This window comes from Schistocerca cancellata, chromosome 2 (genome assembly GCF_023864275.1).
Source record: "Schistocerca cancellata isolate TAMUIC-IGC-003103 chromosome 2, iqSchCanc2.1, whole genome shotgun sequence".
NCBI classification, from domain to species: Eukaryota; Metazoa; Arthropoda; class Insecta; order Orthoptera; family Acrididae; genus Schistocerca; species Schistocerca cancellata.
The window spans coordinates 558,070,469-558,089,301 of record NC_064627.1 but is presented as its reverse complement, the minus strand read 5'-3'; positions in this window follow the sequence as shown (position 1 = coordinate 558,089,301).

Below are 18,833 nucleotides of genomic sequence, written 5' to 3'. Positions count from 1 at the left end.
TCTCCAACAATCCTTACACGTGGAATGGCATTTTTTTTTCCTGCTGTAGAATATACCTTTCCTTTCTGGTGCATTTATACCTCGATGGATGGTTGTAAGTGCAAGAGTGAACCCTCATCACTCTAAGATAAACAAGTCGATAAAAATGGAACAAAGAGGAGTATGGAGCAATGAAGGCGTTGTGGTTAAATGTTCTTGACATTCATGCTCGCGACCTACTAGAGAATAATGTGGCACATGGCGCAGAGTGTAAATAGGCGGTAAGATGAGATAGTGTATGATTACATGATTGCCGGACAGCCACTGAAAGCAGTCACGTCGATTTGATGACTGGTAGTATGTGTAAGGGCCATTGGATCTGCCGCAGTGGTAGCACCGGTTCCCTTCAGATCTCTGAAGTTAAGTGCTGTCGGGTTGGGCTAGGACTTGGATAGGTGATCGTCCGATCTGCCGAGCGCTATTGGCAAGTGGGGTGCACTCAGCTCTTGTGAGTCAAACTGAGGAGCTACTTGATTGAGAAGTAGCGGCTCCGCTCTCGTAAACTGACATACGGCCGGGAGAGCGGTGTGATGACCACATGCCCCTCCATATCCGCATTCAGTGACGCTGAAACACGTATGTAACATAGCAGCGATGGCGAGGCATTGTAGCATCTGTGACCAGAGAGTATGCGCTTGACCGCGCGAGTGTTGCGAGCGGTTCTCAGTCTCTCAGTCAGTCGTTGCGAGTGAGTAGCTCTGTCTAGTTGAGGGCAGTACTCAGTTAGTAGTCGTTGAGAGCAGTTGAGTAGTGGTCTGGTCCTGTCACGGTCGCGAGCGGGACGCAGTCGGGAAGCGTCGATATGGCATTCTGGTCAAGATGCTGAATGAGGTATATTGTTAATTAAGGTAATCATCAGATAATGTAAAGTTTATTTATTGTAATTAATTTCCAACAAGTGCCCCAATAATAATTTTGATTTCAAAAGCAATTTTCCAAAAAGAATTTATTTGATTGAAGTTCCACTTCCCTTAAACAAAAGTCTCAGTTAAATTAAAAAAAAAAGGAATATTATTATTTGCAATGCAGTTCCTCCAAGGTGTGCGCAAGAATAAGAGCAGAAATGTGACTAGCAGTTACAATGAGGTAAGAATTTAATTCTGATTTTTGTACAGGGCCAAAGACCGATATTTCGGTTTAATTGAATTATCATTATCACTGAGATTTCATTAGCACTGAATTGTTTTTCATTATTTTTGTGAGGAGCTTATACTTGGGTCAGATTGCGAATTTTTGTCTAATGGTCATTGTCATTGAATTTATTTGCTGGGACGTTACGTTAGGTTGTATTCTTGATAACATTCAAAATATTGTCAGGTCAAACATTTTGTGGGAAGGTTTCATTTGGCCCCCATTTTTTTTTTTTATTAAATATTGCATATTACCTTTAAAATTTTTGTGGGGAGGTTACACTTGGCGACACCCAGTCCAGGATCGTATTTCGTTGAGAGTCTTCCGAAAAGTAGTCAGAAATCTGCTCTTATTTGCTTAGATATAATTAGGATTTGGCGCAACGCTTTTATTAACTTGTGACTTTCTTTCTACAGGTCAACGGCAATTCGTTGCTCTGTTGTATTTGTGTGTTGTTTTTGCATTTGTGTTTATTGTTTTGTGAATAATTGTGACTACTGTAAAAATGCCGCGAAAGACTATGAATAGTGTATCGCGAAGTATTATGAATGAAATTACCGACTCAAACAACTTTACCGATAGGACTTGTGACACGCAGTGTAATGATGACAATCCTGCGTTCACTAACAATGAGTGCATTCCAATCAGTAATGATGACTTTTATCTTAATGATGAACAAGCCAACTCAATTGTCTCCTCTGTGAATTTGACAATTGATAACGCGGAGCGCACTATGGTAATGAGCGCTGCCCAGCTTAACACACCCGATTTAGAAAATCCAAGTAATGTACAGACCAATTTTTTTAATGAAAATGAACAGGATACACAAAGTACGACGGATTTATTTAATTCCGAAATAGTGAGTGACAGTGTACGTTCGACTGACAAATCTTATTGCAAATTACGGAATGACCAAATGGTCACACAGAGCGTGACAATGGCATGTACTCCATCACAGAGCACTGAGAATGCAACTGCTACTTTTGATTTGAATCAATTTATGACAATAATGCTACAGTTTAAGAACGAACTTAGTGAACAGTACAAACAACTTAATGGAAGTTTTGACAACCATTACAAACAGCTTAATGAAAGTTTCGACAACCATTTCAAACAACTTAGCGAAACGATTGATGAGAGTTTCAAACTGACGAGCGAAAAACTAGACAACCTTAGCGAACAGAACAAACAAGTTAGTGAACAGATTACAGCTGTTACCGTGCAATGTCAGGACACTAAAAAACAATTACGTGAGGATACTAAGGCTTGTACTAATAACAGTAATGAAGAAGTTGGCACTGTTGCACAAGAATTAAGTAGTACACGTGTAGGCACAACAGAATCACATAAAGACAAAATTAATGCAGTCACTGAACAATGCCGTAAAAACACAGTACAGATACGCGACGAGTTTAATTTAGAGTCAGCGGAAGTTTCACACACTCCGAATACGGAAGTTGACGAGAAATTTGCACGACATAACAACCAAATTGACGAAAGTATTACAGTAACAGAATTAACAATTATTTCAGTCACCAATACGTCACAGAACCCGCCACGTTGCGAGCATTTGTCAGACTCGCGCAACGCGTATAATGTGAGCAATTTACAGAGACTACGCGACTTAAAATCTGAAAAGCTACGCAACTTGAAATCCGAAATGACACAGACGAACAGATTCACACACAATCCCGAACGTGTTTTCAAATTCAATGACGAGAACGTAGATTACGAGCAATTTTTATCCGCCAGAAAATGTAAAGAATTTAATAATGACAGCGTACAGGTACACGCTTTGAACTGTATGCGACAATTTATTTTTGTACCTTCACCGCTATTACCTGTAATGGAGAAGCTAGCTTTGAACTGGATACGACAATTTGCTCTTGAATTTTTACCAACATTTCGTGTAATGCAAAAACTTGAATTAGCATGGATAAAGCAATTTGTTTCTGAATTTTTACTGCCATTGCCTGTAAGACAAAAGCTGAAAAGTATTTGCAGTGCGTAATTAACCTCAGGGGATTCATTACACTTTAATGAATATGTGCCGTAGCGAGCATAGGGCCCCGAGCTGTAGTAGTGCTGTTTCATCTTTAGTTTTCTGCACTGCTGCCTTCTCTTCTACTATCCTTTATATCTATCAAAACCGCTCTTTAACTATTGCTCTACCTAGAATTAAGAATATGTAATGAAAACCCGATGTGACAAATTTTTACCGAAAGTGACAATTTTTATTAGGCACTCCAGAATTACCAGCGTAATTTTGACATCAGGGAAAATCTTAATCATCAGTACGTGTAAAATTATCAGTAACAGTAAACACATTCTTGTAACAATAGACGTTTTTCACCACAACAGCATGAAAGTCAGCCGCTTAGCATATGTAACCAACAATGCAGTCTACAAGGTCAACCAAGCTTTAATGTTCCGCCGTGTGCACGTATAGTCCCAGCTACAACAAATAGTAACGCACGGCAGCAATGAAATAACTACGTACAGCAAACACAGTATTTCAATCGCTATCGCAATGCGCCGTATGGAAATGACTATCACGACAGACGTAAAATTAATTAGCACAATTTTCAGCGTACATTCAATAACACGTCAGATAGAATTTGATTAAATACAGTACAGATTGCATATTCCAGTAACGTAAGCAATACTTTTGACACGCAGAATTTTGTTCATGAGAATGTTATTTGAAAGACGATTTGTTGAATGCTCCACTTTTATCGCACCCAGATCTTACCAGAAATTTTTCCATTGCCACCGACAGTTCTAACACCGCTTTAGGCGTACACATTTTCCAGGAAATTGAAGAAGATGGTTCAATAGTAATTAAAAACATCGCATTTGCAAGCCGCATTTTGTCACCAGCTGAACGAAATTATTCCGTTACAGAACTGGAAACATTATGTGTTGTATGGGCTTTTACGAGATTTCGGCACTTTCTTTATGGCAGACATACCACAGTTTACACAGACCACAGAGCGATACAATTTTTACTTTCGGCTAAATTCACTCACGACAGATTAAGCAGATGGAAACTTTATTTACAGGAATTTAATTTTACAATAGTTCACATTCCCGGTACGCAAAATGTTGTAGCAGACGCATTATCCCGTTCTCTTTGCAACAATCAGCAAGACATCGCAACCAACTTCTGCAAAACAAATTTCAGTGTCATGTACATTCAGCAAGTTGCATTTGAAAATTTTATTTCATCGTCATTACAGGACATAGCACAAGAACAAAATAAAGACAATGTGTGGAAAGAAATTAAACACCCTTGGCAAGATAGGAATAATGTTACGATTAGAAACCACTACACTGTACGCAATGACATTTTGTTTCGCCGCTCTCACCCTGACACCAACAATTGGTTATTATGCATCCCTGACGAACTTGTTAACAAATTAATCTGGTACACTCATTTAAGTTACGCACATTACGGAGCACGAAAATGTTTTCTTATACTGAGACAGAACTGTTATTTTAACAACATGGAGAAACGAATACGACGAGTTTTAGCGTCTTGTAAAATTTGCCAGAAAGCTAAGTCAGACACAACTTCACATATTCCTCCATTATATCCCATTGTACCTGTTAAATTAAGACACATGGCCGCAGTAGATATTTTTGGTCCGATTCCGAGAACTAACAGAGGTTTTTGCTACATCTTTGTCGCTGTTGAGCTCACTTCAAAATTTGTTACTTTCACTCCGTTACGCAAAGCTACTGCTAAAACTGTTTCGAAAGCATTTGTAAAACATTTTCTATTCCATGTAGGGCATGTGTTGAAAGTAATTTCCGACAATGGATCACAGTTTCGATCTGCTATATGGACACGCATGTTACGAGCCAGAAACATTTCTCCGATCTATATATCCAAATATCATGCTTCTTCGAACCCTTGTGAACGATTAATGAAAGAAATTGGTAAACTGTGTAGAATATACTGCCACAAAAGACATATTGATTGGGACACACACATACTCTCATTCCAAGATGTAATTAATTCAATTCCAAATGAATCCACTATGCTATCTCCGTCTGTTATACTGAAAAACGTTGAACCACCAAACAAAATTAAAGAATTAGTGAACTTCCCTACCTGTCGTCGACTAAGACACCGTGAAATAATTGACATTGCACTGAACAACATCAAACGTGCCGCAGAGCGCCGGAGAAGACAGCAAAAACAGGTTTGTACACGTCGAGACTTTCACGTTGGACAGAAAATATTAGTACGTACACACTATTTATCCAGCAAATTAAAAGGTAAGTGCAGTAAATTTGAACTTCTATACGCAGGTCCATATCGGATTCGCAGCATCCCTCACCCCAATGTTGTACACGTCGAAACTGTGAGAACCAGAAAATCGAAAGGCAATCACCATGTCTTAAACATTAAACCGTTTATTGAATGAAATCACTTTATGATTTAACAAGCTATAATGCCATTTGCTAATTTTATGATCACGTATGCAATTATACTCTCATGAATACTTACTGATGATTATCGTATTTTTTCTTGGCAAGTGCCCGGCGAGGTAAGGTTAGCAGGTCGCTTTTCTTGTCGTTACACATCAGACCGTGCACATTTTCCATTTTTTTTGTATGTATGATTGTTTTTCTGTTTTGTTAGTATGCATTATGAAATAGTTAAGATATAACACACACCAGTTGACTTTGACATTTTTGCCTTATGAAATCTCAACATCATGACTATTTTACGTTTTTCTTTTTCTTTTTTTTGCTGCTGCATTGTGATATTCCGTGTACATTTTGTCTTTGAACACTGTCTATGCTTTTGACATATTACGTTTTCTGTTATGTTATGCTGTATGCTTGATTCTGTTACCGTTAATCAGTAATTATTTAGTGGGTATATGATTTGAATGCAAGACATTAATCTTTGTTCATCATTTTCAGAAAGAAATAACGTGTAAAGAAAATAAATTAAACAGAAATGGGAATTTCACCTACGGAATAAACGATAGAAGATGCAATAACTTTATGAGGAAGAGTAAATGGATCAGGATTAACAAGCATTAACAAGAATATACTATACTCATCGTAGAATAGCAGTCTTAACTAATTTTTTCTTTCAGAATACAAGGTGATTGATGCAGGCTGTCAGACAGAACTACACATCTTAGTTTTAGTGATGAAATATGTTAGAGATAAGGAATAGTTGTGTAATGAGTAATGAAGTGATTTTTTGCAGATGATAATGAGTGATGATGAATAATGATGAAGAGTGTGCTACTATGGATAATGAAGTTTTTCTTTACAGGTGATGATAATGATGGAGTTATGAATAATGAAGTGATGAATAATTAAGTTTTTTTTACAGATGAGGATAATGTTGAACTTATGTATTTATGCTACGTAGTTATTTAAGTATTTGTTGCAGTTTGTTTTGACAGCAGGTGTCATATTGCATAGTAGGATGACGGAAAGTTTTGGAAAGGACAGCTATGGAACACATGTTTATACACATTTCACTACTTGTTAATTCGAAGTTCACTACTTTTCAGGATAGTGTGCGTTTCTTCTTTCAGGTCAATAATCCATTTTGTATTTCTTCCAGGAGAAGTTTTTCATGATACATACTAAACCTGTTACTTATTATACCTGTTCTAGTACTTGCATTTTTTTAACCCATTTGTGTTTATCATCTATAAATGTGATCACATATACTGCCTTGTTACATAATCTTGCTACAGCTGACTCATGACGAATGACGTTACACATTTTTGATTTACAGGAACAACCCACTACCAATTTTTTTCTTTTTTCTCTTCTTGCTTTCTCTTATAATTACCAAACGCAATGCATTGCTAACAAAAAAATGTATTACCAGTCCCAAATAGTGATACCAGTTTGAGAAAGTTCTGAATAATACTGATCAACTTTGAATAGTATGTCACTTCAGTAATGACTTCGTAATGATACAAAAAAAATATATATATAAAATAATGCTTTGTAACTGGCTAATAACTGCCACTGTTTATTGTAATGAGACTACTTATAATGTGTATGATTATTAATGCTATGACTGTAATTAGCTGATTTTTAATAATGACTTCGTAATGATCTGAATGTCACTCAATGAATTGTTATTACTTCTTAATGATCTGAATAATACTGAATGAGGAACAATGTTTTATACTATTCAATATTTGCTGGGCCACTGAGTGCCAATGATGAGTGTAATGTTTTGTACTATTCAGTAATTGCTGGGCCACTGAGTGCCAATGATGAGTGTAATGTTTTGTACTATTCAGTACTTGCTGGCCACTGAGTGCCAAGAATGAGTGTAATGTTCTGTAATATTCAATACTTGCTGGCCACTGAGTGCCAATGATGAACATTATTCTGTCATACTAAATAGGCTTTGTAACCGTCCAAGGACTGCCACTGTTTATTGTAATACGATTACCCATGATGCCAATAATTTAATTTTGTGAACATTTTTCTGTAATACTACATTCATGGTACAGAAATGTTCAACACTGGGCTATGAATGCCCCAAATGAAAACTGTAATTGTCAATATTATGTGACTTAATGTCCTTCACCTCATGAGCTAACTACCCTGAATTACTGCAATGTCCATTTGTCCTGTCTATCCTAGTGATCATGGAGCACTACCTTTGGGTTTGCACTACTTCTACGTTGGTGTGCCTTGTAAAAGCGTGGTGTTGACACGACATGCTGTCCACCACCATGAGTGATGAAGACGTTATTATGGTCCCACTGTTTGGTGTACCTAATGTACTCCCAAAATGAGAACATGAAATATTACTACGAGAGTTCAGTGTCTTGGCTACACTGATGAATTCTGATGGGAAAAGAACTGCAAATTGTGTCACTTGGTGTTGTACTTCTGTGGAAAGATATGGACTTTCAGAACAGCTGTGTGCAATCTAAAGTGCTACAACCATGATGCAATCCTTCCCTTTCCTATCCTAATTCTTGTCACATAGTGAAAATAATTTTTTGCTAACATTATTTATGTTCATGACTATACATTTTTTTGATTCGCTGAACTCCAGTGCGAGTACAGTTATGTCACTTGTCGATATGATTTTTGCCATTATGTTTATTTATTGCAAAAATACCTAAGACATTTTTTCGATTTGTTCTCAAGTACAGTATGTGCACTCTTGTCTTTTATATTGTATATACAATTTTTTTAGTATTTTATTTTAATGATATGTTCTGAACTACAGTGCATGTGCACTTATGTTGTGTGTTAATATGTTTTCTACTGAACTCCAGTGCCTGTGCACTTTTCTCATTTTTCAATATGATTTGTACTATTCTGTATATTCAATACTTCAATGCGTATGCACTTATGTCATTTGTTACGAATTGTATATACATTTCATCATTTACTGATATGTTCTCAACTGCAGTGCATGTGCACTCATGTCACTTGTCAACATAATATTTTTTGCCAGTCTGTTTATTTGTTCTGAATATGCTAAAGAATTTTTTCAGTGCCTGTGCACTTTGTTATCTGTCAAATAATTTGTATATACATTTTTCTGATTGCTACTATGTTTTGTACTCACATTTTGTCTTTGTCTGATATATTTTGTACTTAGTGCGTGTGCACAACATTTAATTCATGTACTACATCTAAATATTCTGTAAGTTGTAGAAGTTTGTTAGTTAAAGAAAAATTTTGCCGCGCTTGGCAAGTCCAAATGACTCACCATCGCTGCCAAATTTTTGCCCCCCCAGTGGAGGGTTATGAAACACGTATGTAACATAGCAGCGATGGCGAGGCATTGTAGCATCTGTGACCAGAGAGTATGCGCTTGACCGCGCGAGTGTTGCGAGCGGTTCTCAGTCTGTCAGTCAGTCGTTGCGAGTGAGTAGCTCTGTCTAGTTGAGGGCAGTACTCAGTTAGTAGTCGTTGAGAGCAGTTGAGTAGTGGTCTGGTCCTGTCACGGTCGCGAGCGGGACGCAGTCGGGGAGCGTCGATATGGCATTCTGGTCAAGATGCTGAATGAGGTATATTGTTAATTAAGGTAATCATCAGATAATGTAAAGTTTATTTATTGTAATTAATTTCCAACAAGTGCCCCAATAATAATTTTGATTTCAAAAGCAATTTTCCAAAAAGAATTTATTTGATTGAAGTTCCACTTCCCTTAAACAAAAGTCTCAGTTAAATTAAAAAAAAAAAGGAATATTATTATTTGCAATGCAGTTCCTCCAAGGTGTGCGCAAGAATAAGAGCAGAAATGTGACTAGCAGTTACAATGAGGTAAGAATTTAATTCTGATTTTTGTACAGGGCCAAAGACCGATATTTCGGTTTAATTGAATTATCATTATCACTGAGATTTCATTAGCACTGAATTGTTTTTCATTATTTTTGTGAGGAGCTTATACTTGGGTCAGATTGCGAATTTTTGTCTAATGGTCATTGTCATTGAATTTATTTGCTGGGACGTTACGTTAGGTTGTATTCTTGATAACATTCAAAATATTGTCAGGTCAAACATTTTGTGGGAAGGTTTCATTTGGCCCCCATTTTTTTTTTTATTAAATATTGCATATTACCTTTAAAATTTTTGTGGGGAGGTTACAACGCCTATGGGATGAAGATGATTCGGCCGCCGGTCGGTAACGTTGTGCCTTCGAAGGCCTGTTCGGAGGGAGTTTAGTTAGTTTAGTATGCGTAACGAGCAATTTAAAGTGGAACGACCGTAGAAGGAAAGTGAAATGGACGTAGAGCAAAGTGCCTGGGGAGTGGTAGGACCCGTACCTCAAATAAACGTCATTCGCACAATAAAATAAATTTTATTTAAATTATAAAATAAATGGCAACAGAAATAAATGCCAGCAGAAGCCTAATAAATTTGGTTTCACACTGAGGCAGTTGCGAATAGCTCTCAAACCCGGCATCAGTTTACAGTGCTGGGAATGCCATTCTACAGGATTTGGCCACGCAGCGTAGCGACTGGTACTTCTAAAAGAAAAAAATACAAAAAAATTACACTTAAACACACAGTAACCAGTACACAAAGTGAGCTCTCCTTTTAAAGTTCTGCAAAATTACAGGTTACATCGACTCTACCCGGAAATGTTTTAGAATAATCATTCAAGGCGCTAATAAATCATTTACATCCCACGAATGAAGCGAACAAGTTAAAAGAACAGTGCTTTTATGTTACGACAACAGCTGTTAACTTTTCAATACCCAAGCATTAACAGTAAGTTCATGAATGAATTACGTGTCAAAATTAAAATAAGAATAAACTGAAACAATGCATTTCCTTAAATAACTTAAAACTCCCACACAGCGAAAAAAAGTCAAAACACTAATACGAGTAGTTATAAGGCATGGAAATGGACGTAAATTCTTGAACAGTTAAATAAGGAGTCCTGGTAAACCTGGTGCAACGACAACACTGCTAGCTTGAAACTTGCAAGGAGAGTGGAAATGAGGGGGGCTAATCAAATAAAACTAACTAAATGAGAGCATCAAATAAGACAAGTTACCAAAAACCACCTCATCAAAACTTAGAACCAGACGCACTCAATAAGCAAGGTCAGACCAGCTGTATCAAACTATTCATTCAACCAGTCCTTGGACACAAACTGATAAATGGCCAGTTTCAATCGTAAGACAAAACATTTCATTTCAACTCGTAATGAGGAAACAAATAACGGGCGGAAATCATTTAGCATGAAAAACAATCCACTGCTTTGGACCCTGTCGACAAGTAATATCCACCGAGTAAAAGGCTACTGCACTCAATAGATACACGGTTTCGCGAGTAGCGCTGAACAGATTGTACTGAAGTCAGCTTAGCGGCGTAGGCTCACTGCGACAGAGAAAATTTAGTTATTTCGGTTGAACAGGGGCTGTCCAAAGTGACCACTTTTGCACCAATCTTCCTGTGACCGCCTCCCGCAGCGTGGCGATTTCTTCGCCCGTTGTACGCTGAGGTGCCAAAAGTCACGGGGTAGCGATATGCACATAAGATATGTACATAAGATATGAAAGGGAAGTACACTGTCGAAGATGTCATTCGTTCTTAGGTGATTCACGTGAAAAGGCTTCCAGCGCACGACGGGAATTAACAGCTTTGAACGCGGAGTGGTAGTTGGAGATAGACGCATGGGACATTCCATTTCGAAAAGCGTTACGAAATTTAATAGTACAAGATTCACAGTGTTAAGAGTGTGCCGAGAATACCAAATCTGAAGCATTACCTCTCAGCAATGTTACACTTATCGATCGAAAGTAGCGGGGTTTGTGTAGAGCTGATAGTGCTGACAGATAAGAAACACTGTATGAAATAACCGCGGAAATCAATGTCGGACAGTGCGGCGAAATTTGGCTTTAATGGACTACGGCAGCAGACGACCGACGAAAATGCCTTTGCCAACAGCACGACATCGCCTGCAGCGCCTCTCCTGAGAACGTGACGACTGGAAAACCGTGGCGTACTCAGGTGAGTCAAGATTTCAGTTGGTAAGAGATGATGGTAGGGTTCGAACGTGGCGCAGACCCCAAAATGCCGTGGACCCAAGTTGTCAACAAGACACTGTGCAGGCTGGTGATGGCTCCAAAATGGTGTGGGCTGTGTTTACATGGCAAGGACTGTGTCTTTTAATCCAGCTGAACATATCATTGACTGAAAATGATTACGATAGGGATACTTGGAGATCATTTGCAGACATTCATGGACTTCATGTTCCCAAACAACAGTGTCATGTCCCTGGGCCACAGTTGTTCGCAGTTGGTTTGAAGAACATTCTGAACAGTTCGATCGAATGACTTGGCTACCCGGATCGCTCGACATGAATACCATCGAACATTTGTGGGGGACAACTGAGAGGTCAGTTTGTGCACAAAATTCTGCACCGGGTACAGTTTCGCAGTTGTGGACGGCTATAGAGGCAGCATGGCTCAATGGTTTTTCAGGGGACTTCCAACAACTTGTTGAGTCTTTGCCATCTCATGTTGCTGCACTATGCCTGGCAAAGGTAGTCCGACTCCCTCCTCTGAAGGTGCCCGCTCAGCTCGTCCGCCAGAGCAGGAGAAGGCGCTATAGTACAGACGCAACCTTGCCTCTTGACCACCAGACCGAGACTCCAATTCACGTGCCCGGTACGTCTTCAAAAGTCTCAGAACTTGATGTGAATGCCCTCTGTGGCGCCGTGCGCAAAGCCGTAGCTTAGAAATAATCAAGGAGTCTACCCACGCTCAATATGGACAGGAGGCGACGCGTCCCAGAGAGGTAGGTACCAAACCAAGTCTCTGGAAGACCCACGGAGGAGGAAAGTATAAAATGCGTGTTTGACCATCAGCTGCTTTTATTTTAAACCTAAAAATCAACTGGTTTCAGTCATGGACCGTCTTCACGGATAAGGTGAAAATCGTTTAGGCCATCAAGTTACGTTTGTCATTATTTACATAATGTGTAGAGCATGTCATGGATATCAAGAAGAGTCCTAATGTTCATTACATGCTCTACACATTATTTTAGTAATGACAAATGTGATGTAGTGGCTTAACCCATTTTAACCCTTATCGGTGAAGATGGTCCATGACTGAAACCAGTTGATATTTGTGTTTAAAATATAAGATCTGATGGTCAAACAGGCATTTTATTCATTACTTGACGGCTCTCGCTGAACGATTTCCCGTGAAGTGCAGTTCACTCACTAAGGAGGTAAATTACAAAACCCTCGTCAGTCTTGGATCCTTACCAGATTTGACTGAAATCTGGCTAGCGCAGTACAGAGCGGATCAGGTTACGGAAAGGGGTCAAAATCACGTACTGTTGGTTACACAAGAACACAGAACTTTATTCCTCCAAAACGCAAAGCACTGTTTTCTCTTGAAAACAACACTGATCAGTTCACGGCAGAGAGCCCAAGTAACTTCTCAATAATAAGGTTTAAATAATTCCTTTTAAAACATAAGGATTTAGAGAAACGGCAGAAGGCCTTACTTCAGTAAAATTAAAACATCTTCTCGGCTAAAGGCCCAAATAATATTTCAGATCAGAAAAGGATATTCTTTGAAAGGCAAGCGTTTACCAATTAAGGAAAATTTAAATTAATTCCTCGGCTGAAATCCCAATAGTATTTCAACATAATAAAATGGAACCTTTAAAGACAAGCATTTACACAACAGAAAACCATCTTAAGAACTTGATATATCTTGACGGCTGAAGGCCCAAACAATTATTCAAAATAATTAAAGGCAAACCTTAAGATAAGCATTTACACACTACGGCTGAAGGCCATTTTAAGAATTCAAGATAATTAAAGGGAGACAGGAATTTACACATAAGAGCTGAAAGACACAGATTTTAAAACAAAGGCAGCTGAAGACCTAAATACAGAGCAAACAAGCTTGGCTGTGCGGATTTGTGTCGAGGTCTGGTGAACCGGCCAGTCTGTGGATGGTTTTTAGGCGGTTTTCCATCTGCCTCGGCGAATGCTGGCTGATTCCCCTTATTCCGCCCCAGTTACAGTATGTCGGAGATTGCTGCGCAAACAAGTTCTCCATGTACGCGTACACCACCATTACTCTACCACACAAACATAAGGGCTACACTCGTCTGGTGTGAGACGTTCCCTGGAGGGTCCACTGGGGGCCGAACCGCACAATAAATGGTTCGGTGTGGGGCGGCGGAGGGGTGAAGTGGACTGCGGTAGTCGTCGTGGGGTTGTGGACCACTGCGGCTGCGGTGGGGACGGAGCCTCTCCGTCGTTTCTAGGTCCCCAGTTAAAATACAATACAACACAATACTACATAACACAACCAAAGACAGCGTTGGAACAAGACAGTTCTATTGTATAACATGATGCTTTATCTTCTTCTCCAAAATAGTAGTACTTGACAAGGTTAAACGTAACTGAAAAACTTGAAAAAAGTCAAGTAATGACAATTTGTTCTATAAACTATTAATAACATGGGCTAAGATTGTATTGCCAACATGCTTTACGTATGTTATACATGGAGATAGCACTGTAACACTTGACAAGCAATTTAGGTGTGAAAACATTTAATTTTAGGCTTCATGAGGCCTTACACTAAGTGTAGGCCTAAAAACAGCATTATTTACAGACTACCTATTTGTTAGTGTGCTGTCTGTTTAGCGTAGTATTTTGGCCATTATGTATTTTCTTCAGTTATAAACTTGGTCAAGTAAGTTTTACTGCATCACCTCATTCAGAACTAACATGAAGTATCAGCTCTCTATTTAATTAGCTGTCTGTTTAAATGTTATTTTTTAGCCACATGTGTTTTTAACAATTTAGACATGAAAACAGATTTGTGGCACTTAATTTAAGTGTGTGTGTGTTTTATTAACGTATTTTAAACGTGGAAATACTGCGCTATACATTCTTCATATAAGTTTTTAGGTAAATACATATGAATATGATATAAAAAGTTCATATCGTTCAGATACTTCTGAGCACAGCCAAGATGACTACTCTGTGGCTACATTGCGATCAACTGTTTCATTTTAATGGACTGTTTAGTACTGGGACGAGTTTGGGTGTTACGTTGTAAAGGCCACCTCTGTTCCAAGAAATGAGGTGTGGCTTGTTGGGATGTGAACGATGTCATGGATAAAGGGCGTGACTTTTCTTGTGATAGATAAGCGGCGTGGTTTATCACGTGGTAAATAAGGGAAGGTGTGGCTTGTGACATTATGGGTAGTAGAGCTATGTAGTTTGTAGCTAGCTTGCACTTTTCAAGGTCACTGGCTTTCCCAGATGGTTGGTACTCATATCACTTACGTGTTTCATTTGAAACATATTTTAAAATTAATGTTAGTAGCTGAGCGAAAATATTGTTTAAATTTTAACTTTTTCTTTATTAATGACGTTTACATTATTAAGTTAGAAACGTATGCAGCCCACAGGATATTATGGTTTGCCCTACACGGTCCAAGGGTACTAAAAGATTGGCAAACTTGCTCTAGGGTAAAGTCTTCGACAAGTTCCCATCCTACATAAAGTAGGAAATTAGTAACTCTTACCAATTTAATTAATGGGAATTGTCGAAGTTCGGTGGCAGGAGGAACAAGAATCTTGGTCAGGTGGATACAGGGTTGTAAATACAAAATCAAATAGGGGTAATGCAGGAGCAGGTTTAATAGTGAATAAAAAATATGAGTGCGGGTAAACTACTACAAACAGCATAGTGGACGCCTTATTGTGGCCAAGATAGACACGAAGCCCACGCCTAATACAGTAGTACGTTTATATGCCAACTAGCTCTGCAGATGACGAAGAAATTGAAGAAATGTATGATGAGATAAAAGAAATTATTCAGATAGTGAAGGGAGACGCAAATTTAATAGTCATGGGTGACTGGAATTCGAAAGTAAGAAAAGGAAGAGAAGGAAACATAGTAGGTGAATATGGATTAGGGGGAAAGAAATAAACGAGGAAGCCGCATGGTATAATTTTGCACAGAGCATAACTTAATCATAGCTAACACTTGGTTCAAGAATCGTGAAAGAAGGTTGTATACATGGAAGAAGCCTGGAGATACTATAAGGTATCAGATAGATTATATAATGGTAAGACAGAGATTTAGGAACCAGGTTATAAATTGTAAGACATTTCCAGGGGCAGATGTGGACTCTGACCACAATCTATTGGTTATGAACTGTAGATTAAAACTGAAGAAACTGCAAAAAAGTGGGAATTTAAGGAGATGGGACCTGGATAAACTGACTAAACCAGAGATTGTAGAGAGTTTCAGGGAGAGCACAAGGGAACAATAAACAAGAATGGGTGAAAGAAATACAGTAGAAGAAGAAGGTGTAGCTTTGAGGGATGAAGTAGTGAAGGCAGCAGAGGATCAAGTAGGTAAAAAGACGAGGGCTAGTAGAAATCCTTGGGTAACAGAAGAAATATTGAATTTAATTGATGAAAGAAGAAAATACTTCACATAAGTTCTGATGAAGGCCATATACTGAACATAGAACAGACAAAATTAATACGCGGCTGAAGGCCTGGCACAGTACTTGCGAAAAAAGAAAATCACAGTCACAAACAGCAAAACAGTGGTGCTCAGAAGTGTTCCATGGGTCGGCCTCGGGAGGAAACTCTAACAACGGTTTACGTGAGACGGCAGTCAAGCGTAACGCTAAATAATCGGGTGGCAGCACGACCTAGGGGCGCGCTGACAAGCCAATCAACAACCTAATCAGTTCCCTGCTCTGTCGCAACCGACCGCCTGGCAACTCCAGTACGCAGAAAGCATTCATCTGCTCAGCGGAAATCACAGAAGCTACACACAGTTCCACGTAAACACTTGCACCAAGAACTCCGACAATCCTAAAACAAATCACCGTCGAACAACAAGGAGAAATGACAAGTGACACACACACAGAGTTTTCATAAGCGGTCGGCGAGCAGATACACGTCGCCCGATGAGACGACCGACCGAATGACCAACCAAGGTCGTTGCCGCTCCAGCGTCCTTCCGTCGGACAGTTCATGTGTGTCGCCAGCGGTCGGCGAGTACTGGTTGTCCGCACCTCACTGGCACTCCGTTCCCGACTCCGTTCCCGACTCAACTCCCGACACTCGACGAACCCGAAATATTAGCGGTCGCTTCAAAGATAATACGACAGTGTTCTTATCGATAAGCGCTGCTGCTGCCACTCGCGGGCAGGTAATACTGGATTTTGGTGACGCCAGTAAATCAAATAAGAAAACGAGGGGGCAGTACCGTAAAGAGAACATGACAAACAATAAACGGTATGAACACGAGCCGCGCACGGCACAGACTAACGTGGGAAATACAGAATACTGAAAGAAGATCGACGCAGTTCGGCAAAGATTCGTTTACTGAGAGGGGAAGTGTCAGGGAGATGCTGAATAATTTTGACGTTGGCTATTTGCGGATCAGATTGTTTCGTGAGAAGATTTTCATTTTATTGTTTTTACAATTGTTTTTGATGGTTAGAGTTCAGTCGAGGGTGCTGAATGTGGAGAAATTTTTTTAAGTTTGTTACGTTTCAATGAGAACAGTCTGGAGTGCAAAATTATTTTTATTAACCACAACATTTTGTAGGAGTTTTCAGCGAGAAAAATTTCTTAAAGGTTTGAAATTATGTTTCAAGTTGGCTACTAACTGCTAAGTGGTTTCACTGTTAAATACTGGAACAGAAAAGGGAGGTAATGATAGTGGCACGTAAAGTGCCCTCCGCCACACACCGTTGGGTGGCTTGCGGAGTATAAATGTAGATGTAGATGTAGTCGCGTATCGCTCTTGTAGACCATCATCAGATTGTCTGGAGTCAACAGAACAAAAAAATTATATGACAAAATGATAAACTGAGTGAGGCGTGATTCTGAGATATGCAGCCATGCGTGTAAAAGACAGTAGTATACGCAAAAAACTTACGTAAAGATGAAAGAGTATAAGCTTTATCCGTCAGATCTAGTTGTGAACATACTAATTCGATGAGCACTTACTAAATTAGAAATGGTGAATTAAACATTACTCAGCCTTTGCTGGGCACCTGAAATCAAGTGGACATCAGCCACCAACACTGAGCAATATGAACGCTCTGCATACCTCTCGCAAACGGAAGAATAATTTGTTGGAAGAGATGGAGATCATGTGGTAGTGAAGAAAGGCTATTGAACGATCAGCTGGATTAAAAAACCAGTCCTTTTACGATGTAATGACGCCATCAATAAGGCTACTACCAGGATATGGCTTACTTCCAGATTTGGTCAGCATGACTTTCGTTCATTCGCTCTCCTATTTTAATGCGCGGTTTGTGTGTTAGCATTTATTCTTTTACTACCGCAGATACCCGGCGTCGTTGTCCAGGTACTTATTTATAGCTGCAGATTCACGCCCTCACCACACAGCGTCTGGTCTTGTGCCTAATGTTTATGACGCCTATATCCTGAAATATGTGTGGTAAAATGATAGAATTCTGTAGCTACATTCAGAGCCATATGTGGTTACTATCTGCAAAACGTGTTGCGAATAAAGTTTCAGCCAAGTAATAAATTTAAATGCTGTAGTTTTTCAAGAATATCACTCTTTATGGGGTAATACCTCTCGAACTATGTCACGCAATAATGTAATATTGTAGTTAAATTCAGCAGCATATGTGGATGATGTCTGTAAAACGTGTCGCGAATACAGTTAGTAGTAAACAAGTAAAACTTTATAGAACGTCTTGCCTCATGCGGTGGTTTTATTGCATGAACAGCGGAAACAGTAAGCTATAAATATTTTTCCATTCGTCATTTTGTAGGAGTTTTCAGCGAGAAAAATTTCTTAAAGGTTTGAAATTATGTTTAAAGTTGGCTACTAACTGCTAAGTGGTCTCACTGTTAAATACTGGACGAATAAAGTCTGCAGATTCACACATCGTGGGCTATGATTCTTTTTCGTCACCCCGCTTTCATCCCTTTGATCAATGGGTGCTTCTTGCCTCCACGTCTTTTGCTGTGACTGTAAGCTATGTGCGTACCAAGATTGCTTGAAATCGGCCTTGTGGCGTAGGAAGAGATGTGGAAAACGCGTTTTTATAGTACATATGGATTTCAGGGATTTTTATGTAAATCAATAATTTCTTGGAATGGTTTTATTATTATAATGTTGACGTAAATACAAGCATGC